This window comes from Corvus cornix, chromosome 4, assembly GCF_000738735.6.
Source record: "Corvus cornix cornix isolate S_Up_H32 chromosome 4, ASM73873v5, whole genome shotgun sequence".
NCBI classification, from domain to species: Eukaryota; Metazoa; Chordata; class Aves; order Passeriformes; family Corvidae; genus Corvus; species Corvus cornix.
Genome location: NC_046334.1, coordinates 34008792 through 34022290, shown reverse-complemented (window position 1 = coordinate 34022290; position 13499 = coordinate 34008792).

The window sequence follows — 13499 nt, the reverse complement described above, 5'->3', positions numbered from 1 at the left end:
TGACTGCTGGTAGTGACTCTAAGTGCACTTTCATTTTTAGCATTTCTGATTTTTGCCTTTGTTGTGTATTTTCATGAAGCTGTGTTTCTATATTATTATTTTTTATATTCTTTCCTTGTCTTTAAGGAGACTAGCAGAGCTAAACTATTGTGTACCTTAAAAATACAATAACTAGGATGATAAAAGGCAAAGCAGTTTCTTACTACAACTGTGCTTTTAATGTCTCGCTAAAGTACTGTGGGACCATTAGTGAAGCTAGAATGTGTCTTTTACACCCCATAAAAGTAAATCTCTTTATCTCAGAGCTCTACTCAGTAAGGTACATCTGGAAAAAAGAATCCCATTCTTGTTCTGTGTTAGGAAAAGACTGTCATCCTAAGAGAACAGAATTGAGCTACAAATTACCATGGTTTTTAGGTTTTTTCTTTCATGCTTTGCAACCTGTCTACCTTCCTAGTGAATTCCTTTTAAGAAAAAAAATAGTATAGCTAAGATAACATATCTACACAGCCAAAGATTTTTTGAAGACTAAATTATATATATATGCTTATATCTTTTTTTTAGGATTATTTTTGTGCAGCTGTGTGAACAAACAAGCAACAAAGGCAAGAAGCAGGTGTTAGGGTCACCAGTTGAATTTAGGTGTGGTAATGCTGGCCACTGCCACATCTAACCATGGGCATGGAAATGCCCACGAAAAATTCACAAACTATTTTTCGGCATTTGACCTCCTACAATGCAGAAAAGTGAATGGATTCACAGAACACAATACACAGAGGGGAAAGCTACCCTGAAGGAACAGCTGCTGAAGAGGGAATCTGTGTTACCTCTCTATGCTTGGAGAACTTAGATGTCTAATGCTGCACTGGACATAGTGCTGGTGCTTATTTTAATTTGGCTTTTACAAGCCTTAACTTCTCCTGAATTAGAACCATAAATCTTACAGTGACAACTTTATTTCCACCACTGTACCATTTCTACACTTCTTCATAACTCTTCTGTAGCATAACATTTCTTATACTGGTTCTTGGAAGAAAATTTCTGCTTCAGCAATGATCTGATCATATGTTAACTACAGACTTCTTAAAGAAAAGAGACATGGAAAATACGAAACTATGCCATTAAATTTTCCTTGCAGATATCATATAAACTGTGTATGCTGTTATTCCACACTATGGTTTTTCACTGGATATCTTAAAATAACTTGCGTTGTAAACCCAAACCTTATTTTTATTTTAAGTATCTTCATAACTTGTTGCATGGCACCAAGATACCAGTTCTATAGCAGAGGAATACGTGAGCAAGGTCAAATGCGGATTTTTGGCTTTCACGCGGTTTTTAGTCTACATTTCAGAACATTTACTATTCTTAGTTTAAAAATTTAAATTTTGTGCATTTGTCTAAATATTACACAGCTATCTCTGATTATCACTCTATTTTTTGTCGGGCTATACTTAGTTAAATGCCTTGTTATTTTAGGGAATTTATTAAGGTCTTGCCTTAATAATTAATAACTTATGATTTAGTTTACTTCCCATACAGCTTTAAGGACTATGTTGATACCTGGGTATGCATAGGTTTCTTCTAGAAGCTCTGAATTGTTAGTGCTGTCCTGGTACAACCCACTGGAATTGCCCAGACAGAAGTAAATATTCAAAATTTTACTTCATAAAAGCAATGGGTTTGGTCATGATATCAGTTGCTTGACTGTCCCATAAGAAATGGGGACTTAAACCAGGCCTCCAGGTTGTGTGTGTGGGAAAACCTGTTTCCAGAACTAACAGCACTGAGGCCAAGGGCAGAGAACCTGTCCTAGGACTTCAGCGGTGTCCAGCAGGTATTGCTGAAAGATTTATATGTTCCTACTGGCTTATCCCTCAGTGTGGCAGATCAGAGTCCAGCCTCTTTCCACTAAATGTGACGGTGTCTGTGCTTATTTGGTGAGCTATGCCTATGACACATTTAAACCTCTTCTTTAATACCTCCATGCATTCATTCAATTACCAATGGAATGGATAATTTGTCTCCTGGTGACCTTTCTTCTGAAGACTATTTTTCACTTCAGCATTTTACTGTTTGTTTGGTGGGTTTTTTTGGTTTGTTTTTTTTTTTTTTTTAAAACTTTTGGCTATGAGCTTTGGCACTTCTCACACCCTAAGATATTACAAATGCCCAAAAGTACATGGATAGTAGGGAATAAAGGTGGAATAGAATGATTGTATCAGGCCCTTCATTTCTCTGCTCGTCCATTAGCAAGAAAGAATAAAATAGAGATGAAAAGTTATATTCCTGTTCTTTCATACATACATACTCTTTGCATAATACCACTTCTCCTACAGTAGCACTTTCAATAATTCATCATTTTGAATTATGGGAATATATTTTGAGCAAATTAAAAGAAACCAGTAGTACAAACCAAAATTGATGACTTTTTAAAAAGAATGCTTTAAATGGCTTCTCCAAGAAGGGATAAGCATTTATTTTCATTTACAAATAGCAAGCACTTTGGGTTCTAATTATTCACCATTATTATAAAGGGTTTCTAAAATAAGACATAATCGTTTAAAATGGCAGTTTAAAGAGCTGCTTGATACATTGATATGAAAAGTGAGAGTATGAAAAATACATTTCATTACTTCCAGCTGCCTCAGTATCTTGGGGCACTATATTTACAGGGAGAAGTATTAAAAATAAAGTAACCTGCAGAGCAATTTTATAGGTGACGTGTTCCCTTGGTGAATATAGTCATTTGACAACAACTTTTTCCATGTATTTGCATGCTGTACTGCACTGCATTTGAAAATCATTTAGTGAGGGAAATGAAGAATTACAAGAAAGGGCTGAGTCCCAGCAGACCTTAGAGAATCAGAGTGCAGAAGAGGAAGAAATTATTTACTTGCAATAAGTGGGGAATGCAATCTGCAATGGGAAGATTGGATTCCTGCATTCATGGGCAACCAGTATCTCTGATATAACATTGCCACAATTACAGCTCTGTCTTACTTGAGCCATAATGAAGTTGCAGACTGAGTAGCTTAAAATGTACAAAAACCTTCTGGTACCCCTGGGTATCTGGGAATAGACCAAACCAAAAACTGCTGTTTCTGCGTTGTTGGTGTGCTGCAGTTGTTTCCTCAGCTGCATGGCATTACTTATGGCCTTGAAAGCCAAAGATTCAACTTCCACACAGAATTGCTGTTCTTTCCCCACAAAACAACAATGCAATTTTTGCTGCCTTTTTCATAGTGGTCATCATGGCAGTTCTTAGGAGGTGGGAGATCTCCTTGCCATATTGTCTGGAATTGCAACATCATTGAATTACGGCCTTTTTCCAAGTACATTTCATGACAACACCAGCACTAGCGAGTGGTGGGAGATCTTTTTATACTGCTGTAATGTTGGGGTTCTTCTAGCTCTTCTGCTCTGCCAACTAACCCAGTTCCTAGGGACACCAGGTCTTTGTGAGCAGCAAAAACAGACCATAAGGAAGTCAGGTCAACTTTTATTTAGAACTATATAAATTCAATGAGGAGCTAGTTTTGCACACTATAAAGAGAACCTTTAACCAAAGCCCTAACAAAGAAAAATAAACATTTTTCTGATATTATCATTTTCTCCTATTGTATTGTTGGCCCTCTGTCAGGTGCTTTTTAGGGTTGGGTCTACAGGTTGTTCTAGGTTTATTTGGTACGGTTCTGCTTCTGCTTAAAGATACTATGAAGTAAATGCTCTTTCACTGACTATTCACCAAACATATATCTTCATCTGAGCCAAAATTGTCCCGCTGGTGAAAAGGAGATGCTTATAGAATTAAAGCAATTTCTGAGATACTTCCTCCTCTCTCTCAAAATCAATGGCAGAAAATAAGCCAAAACAAAATGGAAACACTGGAAGGAAAATAGTTGATAGAAATTGTGGTTTTGGCAACTTCAATGGAAATGAAAATTATTTTTTCTGCTAGAGGAGGTCACTTTGGGCTTACAGTTTGGAACTTTTTGAAAGAAAAAAACCTCACAAAGTTAGAAGAAAGCCTGGGAGTATGATCAAGATTCCAGATACACCTGGAACCATAAAAATACAGCACAACAAAAACATTAAACAGAATAGATGCAAGAACAGCAGTATTTATTTGAAAATGAACATGTAGAAATCAACTACATGGCAATCAGAGAAATGAATAGCACCTTTTCAAGCCTAATTGATCACTAAAGGCTAAAACTTGGCACCAGATTTGAGCACAGGAGGCAGAAAACAACAATTCTAACATTTTACTGCATAATTTTCTGCCCCATAAATTCCATAACATTTTGTATCTGAACCATGGAAATAGTGTAGCTAATGTGTTTTAGCATTTTTGATAAAGAGAAACAAAGCATAGTTATTAACAATGTTCTGTCATTTTTTTCACTGCTGATATCAACTAGCAATGTTGCAATTTAAATAAATTCTATTTTATTATGAGGAATCATGTTCTGCTCAGGATAATGCTGTTTCTTATAGTTCCAGTTATTTATTAATGATTTCTGGTTCTTCACCTCTATGTATTTATAAATGTCACTGAAGCTACCATTTAACAGCCTCTTAAAAATTTCATTAAAAAGTCATATCAGAAATGCGTAAAGCAACTGATATAAGATAAAAATAGTAATTTTGTGGTCTAACTTTACATTTTCCTATTTGTGGATTTTTAAAGGCAGTCTTAGGAAGATTCTATGAGTCTATGATTCTACTCAGTTAATTGTTACAGGAAACAAGGCTGCAGTAACTCCCCATTACTTTTGTTTCAGTTTAACTTAAACAATTTTCTGTTCTATTATTTTTTTGGCAATTATTCTGTCTCTAACTATTTTTTGGTGCTTGGTTATTTTTGTGAAAGGTGGTGAAAATCCCAGTGAATGATGACAGAGTGAGACTGAGAAGAATTTAATCTCAAGCACTATCAAAACTGTCTACATTTGGTTAATTTTTATTTTATTTTTTCCTAAAGAATTGCTGTGTCAGTCTCCTGAAAGGCTATGAAGTTTAGGTCTTAGAAGCATGCATAAAGATCTTTCAGAAATGATATATCTCCTGTAGAAGTAAGAAGTAAGAAGTAAGAAGAAGTAAGAAGTAAGGAGTTAGTGAAATGATGATGCATGTATTCTGGGTCACCTTACAGATTGAGATGTACTCCCAAGAACCCTATCCCATCTTATATTAAGTAAAATAGAATGTCTTTTTAGTTGATAGACAATTGTACAGAAAGAAATGTATAACAGATTTTTATGCAGCAGAAACTGAGCAAAACATCTGTTAATTTATCACCTACCATTATGCATTTATTGTAACAGTTTGGTTTCCTTTCTGCTTTGTAACAGCTACCTCAGCCTTCTGATCACCCTTACTATGTGAATGGCTTCCTTCTGCCTTTTCCATTACTTCTCACTAGGATCTACTCGAGAGAAACAGTGCAGACAAGCACAGTGTAAATTGTTCAGGCTCCTTCTGTCTGAGATACCCTTCCAAAAATAAGTTCAACATTATCACTTCCTCACAACCTACTACTACAGGCTCACATGCAAAAGTCACTTGCACACTAAGGCTACAAAAGCCTATGGTTAGGGCTGTGACACTGCCTTATCATCATCTGGTGAACTCTGACCTTAGAAAACCCACTCCCTCCACTCTGAGAAAACACAGTGTGCAAGAGCTAGAAAGGTCCTGCAGAAGTCCTAGACCAAGAATTATGAGACCTAGCTGGCTCCAGACTGTTGTTACTGACAAGCATGAGCACAGGCCAGCTGGCCAATGGCTCAATTGCGTTAGCAAAGGACAATCACAGAATATTGCAAATCACATTGCAAATTAATTACAGTAATCCAGGGCAGTGTTTATCAGTTTGTGGTCTCTTTGACAATCATAGATTGTAGATATCTATCTGGCTGCTTAAACTGTATGATCATTCCTCTATTCTTGCTGTTGTTAACTCAGATCAATCATCAATTTTTTTTTTCAAGGTAAGTATTTTTCAAGTAAGACAGGGCAAGTATTTTGAACGAATGCTATGAACTCATGATAGAGAGAAATTATGTGACTGAAATGGGAACAATGTCCATCTGCAGTTTGGAATGGAATTGAAAAGTGCTGTCTAACAAATGCTTTTTTTTTCCTTATTAAAGTTGAAGTACATTTGATGATTCCCAGTTTAAATGGCAGCACAGTTAAGTCCATAGCTGCTAAATGACCAAGCAGAATGCATCCAGCAAATAGGCTTTTCCACTGTGAATGGATGCAACACAGCTTGATGTACCACTGCACAGACATTCCCTCAGACACTGCTCCTGGGAGGCACAGGCACATTCAGACAAAGGCAGTCAAATACCAGGACATCTGGACTGAGTGTTTTCCCCTGGGAAAGAAAACACATTTAAGACAGCTGGCATCAGTTCAGAGAATGTAAGTGAGGCACGGTCTGAACTTTTTTGATTCTGAGGTGATATGTTACTAAAGGTGACAGGCAATGAAGACTGCAATAGATCATTTGCACTGTATTTAGAAAATGAAAATATATTATGTAATTAGGTGATTAAATAATTTTCTTGATATTAAAATAGAAGCGAAGAATAAATAAATGAAAGTTTTTCTCGACCCACGAAAAATTGTATCCAGAATATATACCTATGTTGGAGTGAAAGCTCCTCTGGACCCAGGCTCAGAGGAAAGCCAAAGCAGAGAGAATTAAAACCTTTGGATAAGCTGAGATACATGAAGTCATACCAAAGTGAAACAGAAATACAGATTTTTAACTTTTAGTAGAAATATATGCTAAGTGCTTTAAACATTGAAAAGCTGCAGCAAAGGAATCTTAAACACAGTTCTTACTGCAGCAGAGTTACCTTTTCACAGAATTCCTTACTTTAGACAAAACATAGATGGAACTATACTGTTCACATTTTTTAGATAGAGTATTCACATAAACAATAAGAGCTGATAGAAACTATATACACAAATCTATGTAGTACCTATGTAACATTTGTGTAAGGCTTACGACTGTTAGAATTAGACCAGGATAGGTAAAGAAAAGAAAAACTAGAATCGTGTGTTAATCTTATTAGTCAATTAACAAATATAATCCACACTTCTATAAGTTTAGGGTATAGAAGAAGAAGCTGTTTTCTGCTGGCTGTTTGCCTGCTGCTGCTGTTACTGCTTGGCCTTATTATGTAACCACTTCGAACTCTGCCTTCAGAAAACTATGAGACTATGAAATAAAGAACTTAGCAGAACAGCAGCCTTCTCTGCTCTTTCACCCTCATCCGAAAAGGAAGGGTATTCCATCAAGAGCTCAACATATCTATATTATTTATAAAACAGATTTATTTTTATTAGATAGCAATATGTACTAGAAGAAAATATTTGGAATATTTACAAAACAGAGAAAATTCCCAGCAGTTTGATTATTCCCTTTCTTGAATGGAGAAAGAAGAGAGGCAAAAAGATATACTTGTCATACCTTTTCTAGAAACTGAACCAAGTGAAGTACTTGTACCATCTTGAAAATTTAGACTGCTTACTCCTTAGGAGATTGCATACTGTCATGGATGAGAAACATGATGCACTTGAACATTCAGGTAACAGGTGGCATGGTAAAACTTCAGGAAGACAAATATCCAGGAGGTACCTAGCAAAAAAAATGGAGAGCACAGTGTGTCATTTTAATTGGTTATACAGCCATTGCATTCAATTTGAAGACTAGGTTGATAACAAAACAACTGTGCCCTATCAAAATTAAATGCTTTCATTCTCCTCTACCTTTCACAACTTTTCATTTCCATGATTCCTTTTATTTCTGTGTAATTTTTCAACTTATTTTCATGCAAAAAACGGAAAATCAGACCTTTTTTGTCTCTGTAGTTGGATATGGTAATAGTTTATCCTCTGCCTTCATGATACTTGCTCTGTCGTGAAGTTAAACAGAAAATTGGGCTAAAATGGTTATTAGAATTTTATTCTTAGAGAATTTCAGTGGGAGAGAGCTTCCTGGAAATGACAGGTCTTCCTTACTAGACAGGTCTCAGACATGATACTTGCTACCCAAACGTCGTCAGCATTTCACAATGTCACCCATCTTCTCAAATACAAAATGCACAGGGCTAGTCACGAAAACCACTGCAGCAAGATTTATCTTGGTCCCATTAAAGGCACTGTTTTTCTACTGATTCCAAAGAAATTGTTCCAAAAATGGTGTGACAAGTAAATAGTACTACTTCATTGTATAGTGTTATGGTGCTGGCAGCCTGGGTTGTGCTGTGATGCAGTGGCCCTCAGTCTTTCATACACTGCAAGCAGAGCTAATCCTGAAAGCCACATGAGATGTGACTGTGAGGACTGAACAGCCTGTGCACTTGGCATTGCTTCTAACCTATTTTTTCACACTCTATTTCTCACTGAGAAAACAAACAAGCAAGCAAACAAGAATTTTCAGTCTATAACATAATAAAAAGCTTGTACAAGCTCAAGAAGCAAGATAAGGTGATTATTTTGCCCTTCAGTTCAAGTGTCAGCTTGTTTTCAGCTGCTGTCAAACACTTTGTCACACCAGATGTCCATCATATCTGTTACATGGCAAAATATTTCAGTACATAGTAAACAAGACGCATGATTTTCTCATACTTACCTTTGAAATCTCCAAAGAAATTTTCATTATAGTTGTGTTTGCTTACACCTACTGCAGTTCACTTTTATGTTCCCTTTGAAATCCTCCTTATCATCTTTTTTCTCACGCTCATGTATGTACATGTTAAAGTTATCTTTAAGAGTAACAAAACCTTAGGCCACTATTTTTTTTCATGCTCACTTGCTTTCCTTTTTGCTAAATAAACTTACTCCAAAGTCCTTTATTCCGATTTACTCCAATGTCCTTAATATTTACCCTCATGATACAAAGAAGACATGTTACTTTTATTCACTTTTTTGTGTATTTCTTTACCTCTTAGGATGCCTACCTCAAGGAACTTGATTAAATAGAAATAGTGAATGCAAGTGCTCCTGTTACCTCAACAGCAACAGTAGTTGCTTTGCAAAGGACTATTTTACTGCAGTTCATGGTGAAATAATTTTCTTCCAGATTCTCCTTACCTTCTCTAATTTTTTTCTCCCTGCTTCCTTATGGCTACATGAAGCCTAATACAATGGCTCATGGTGTTTGCAGTCCATTATTCAGAAGCTAGTTTTGGACCAAGCCACTCCTACTTTTAACTCCGAGTTTTACTCTATGGCACTGTAAATATACTGCTGAAAACCACTAAAATTTTCTTTAGGCAAGTATGCAGTATTTTGCCTGTACTGATTATCTCTTCTGTCAGCTATAGAATTTTTTACAAGCCTGTTTTAATAAAATATATAGTTTATATTAGGTTTGAAAGTATTTCTAGATATGCAACCATGTTTTTCAAGCTACAGACTCAATACAACACTCTATTAACCTGTACAAAGTAACGGCATCAAGCTGAGACAATTCCATGCTAGGCTGGAGTGATGCATGGCTGAGCAAGCAGAGTCATGCCCTCAGCTAGTTTGCAGTGGATGAAGGGAAAAGGAGTGTTTTATGCCTTCTTTTCCATCAGTGGAATTTAATGGAAAATGTTGGCCTCAGCCAGGGGCCAAGCAAGCAGCCAAACATGATATTGGCCACAGCCAAGATCATCCCTTCATTTGGCTGCAGAAGAAAGGTTCTGCAGCACTTTGGAACAGCCATACCATGGCTTTTCGTGGATTGCTTAACACAATAGCAAAGGCCCTCATGTGTTAGAAAACTGAGACAAACCAAACAAATGCAAAAGCAATTAATACCCATTGCCGTTCTTCATCAGTTGTCACTTTGACAGTGAAAGGAGCCATCACTTGAAATACTTTTTATAGACTGGCTTTGATTGGTTGGTTGGTTGGTTAGTTGGTTTGTTGGTTGGTGTATTTTTTCCTTGCAGTGCAGTTTAAAGGACATCTGATAGACATATCAATGAAGGAAGGGGGTTTTTTTGAGCATTTTTTGGGCATTCAAGAGAGAAAATAAGCTGCTATTCAGTGGTAATTTATTTAATCTTATGTACGATTAGCTCTGAACTCTCATTCAGTGGAGCAGATATTGACAAGATACTGCTACTAGGTATTAACAAACATGATTCATGATTATCTTGATCTGTTTTAACTTAACTGAATGCACATTTTGCAAGTCAGAAAAGAATTTTCTGGTTGTTTTAAATTAATTTAACTTGATCCATTATTTTAATATGAAAATAAAATGAAAATCCTGAAATACAACCTTTAAAGGTTTCACCTGAGGCTTTTTTAGTAAAATATACATACCACTTGTGAAATGTGAAGACTGCAGAGAGGTTTTCTTCAAGGTAAGATTAATACAGTGCAGAGGGTCAGAATAAACTCTTAATTCCACCTAAACAGTAAAGACCTTTGGCCAACTCTGCCTAGGTGCAAATCTCATCCTAGATGCAGGCTCCAGTTACTTCTTTAGGTTGGGTATTGGTCCAGTTTCAAGAGCTTCAGAGGTACGTTTAAACACTAGTGAATTCAGAAAAGAACAATCATTGTGAAAACAAATGCTGCATTGTTTTTCTCAGGCCAAAGGACAAGCCAAATAATTTCATTAAACCTATTGCTACAGATTTTCCCTGGCATATTCCTACAGTAAGAGCATTGTGGGTTTTCTTTGTGTTTTAATTTGAAAACAGTGGAAGGAATGCATAAAAAGAATGAAATAAATTTTTGTATTTCAGTCATCAATTATTAAAATTAATAAGTTATCCATTATATGTTTTTATGGCTAAATTGTTACTTGATGTGCAGTTACAGCAAGCCAGTTTAGAATGATTTGACTTTCCCTTAGATTCAGACTGTACATTGCTCCAAAAAATAGGGCTTATTCCAAGCATGGCACATAAACTGAGCAGAAGCAGTACTTTTGCTGTAAGCTAAGCTCAGGCTTTCAGAAACTATTGCTTTCATGGGGATTCTATTTCCTTTGTTAAATTTATATGGGTCTATAGGCTCTTTTAGTTTGGATGATGTGTGTCTGAATTCCTCAATTTGAAATACCCACAGAAAGATTAGCAGAACATCTTTAACCTACGACAGTAAGAAGGTACAAACATGTCAAACAAATGCTAACTGACATAAACATAAGATGATGACTAGGTCATGACATTGACCTGACTACATTGTGTACTTTGGAAGAGAAATACACCTTGACTATAATCTAATCTAATCTAATCTATATAATATAAATATAAAATTAATATAATTTAATCACTATATATATAGTGGTCAACTAGTTGCAGCAATAATAATTGCAGGCTGAAAAGTTGCTGTTATATTGAAATGAGTTTCATCAAAATGTAATGTATAATAAAACAGCAGAGAAAAATGAAACACTAAAAACTAAGCTATTTTAATTTGAAGTAGAGAAGGCTTCTTGTTTCACCTTACTTAAAACAATCAGTCTTGTTTGTTACTAAGATAAGAGTAAAATAGACTTTCACTACAAAAAATGAGAAGAGACATATAAAAAATACTTATGTAAACTATAGTTCTTATATTACTCTAGACTTGCAAAATGGCTCATCATAATTTTCAAAAGTAAATATTGGATTTTTCCAAAATGCCTTTTTTCCTACTGAAAAAAAAAAATAGGAAGGAAAAGATTTTACTGGGATATCTAACAAATGGCTACCAGTTGCTATAAATCTGAAGAAAATGATACACAACTTCAGAGCATAGGGTTATAAGTGTTGCCTATCTTCCTTATGAAGAGCGGGAAAGACTGGGTCAAATGGGCAGCTGATACACCATTTGATCAACAGAGTTAACACCTTGGCCCTAAGGTACCTTTTAGAAATCCCTACTCCATTATCTTCTGAATGTAGCAGAGCCTAAACGTAGTTTCTGACTGTTCTTTGGTGACTTGGTAATTTATGGACAGTGGTGCTGATGAAATTTTTTAATCTTTGATCTTACCTGTCTGCGGCGATCCCTCAACAAATGATGGTCTTGCCAACTGTTTTCATCTTGGATAGTGCGGTGTGCCAAAAACGGGGAAAATTAGAAGATCAGAAATAAATACTTTTATTTGCTGATACTTATTTACATGAGATGAAAGTTTTCCTTTCTAAAAAACCCCAATTTTTGATCATTAAATTCCAAAACTTTGTTCAGTCAGTTAGATAGACTCATCTCTAAGGACTGAATCATTAACATTTCCTGATGAGGAGTAGCACTGAAATTTTTTTTTATTCCTGTCAATATGTAGAGTAGGAGAAATGTACAAAGTGCTCTACAGTTACCTTATAATAAACTAATTCCTTTCCATTTTTAAAAAAACTTTTGATCTCTTACTACAGCATTTTTTGTTATCTGAATCTTTCTTACAGATTTTTGTTATTTTCAGCATCTTCATTTGAACAGCACAGGGGTGGAATTGTTTTGTTCAAATACTATATAAATTAAGTATTTTGAACTACTTATTTCATATTCTAAGAATAACTCAGAGTTAATTAAATGTCACTATAATTTGAAATTATGTCAGCTGAAGTATGTGACACTAACACTGTCTTACGCAGTTTCATTCCTGAAGTGTAACATTAAAAACATATTTAGCAGCATTATTATGTTTAGTGGTATCACATTCATGAAGTCTTTGATGGTCACTATATATTAGAAAAGGAGAATATTTTAAGAAAAGTTTGTTACATTTGTCAAATTAAAGTTTCAACTTCTTTTTAGAATCAAAGAAATTAGAGAGAAAACTTGAAAATTTGATAAAATTATGTATCCAAGAAAATAATTACCTTTTTTAAAAGAAAACTGTATGTATTTATTGCTATAAAATTAATAATACATTATATATCTACCTTTTTCACAGCAGTAAGGACAGACTAATTTCATTTTCATTTTTTTTCAACTTTGAATGCAGTATATTATACAGTAAAAATTAATAGAATATTTTCAGTAACAGTACTTTTCAGAATCATCTGTAAGTTTACAAGAAGACTTCCTAGAGTTATAGGAAAATATTCTCCTGCTCTACAAACTAGTATTTTATAGAAGAGAAAAAGACTTAATTTCTGTGGGTCCATGAAGGACAAAAGCTATACTATAGTACTCTGCTGAGCAGTATCAATAATTACATAGTCATTAAAAAAAGTAAAAGTTAATCTTGGAGTCAAGCAAGGTGCTCAGTACTTGCTGCTCAAATTTCACATTATTACATACTTTTTTTAGGTGCCTGTCAGGCACAGTCCAGGTTCTCAAACTAAATCACATTCCCTAGATTCCTGTATGCCTTGAAATGAGGTCCCTGAGGAAGGTATTTATAGGGGGATATAAGCAATTAGGAAATTAGAGGCATAGTGGTTTACCCTAAAGCCTTACACAAGGATGTGAGGGAGGCATTTCTCCTCATATCTAACATCCCATATCTGAAAGCTGGAGACCTAAGTTATTTTAAA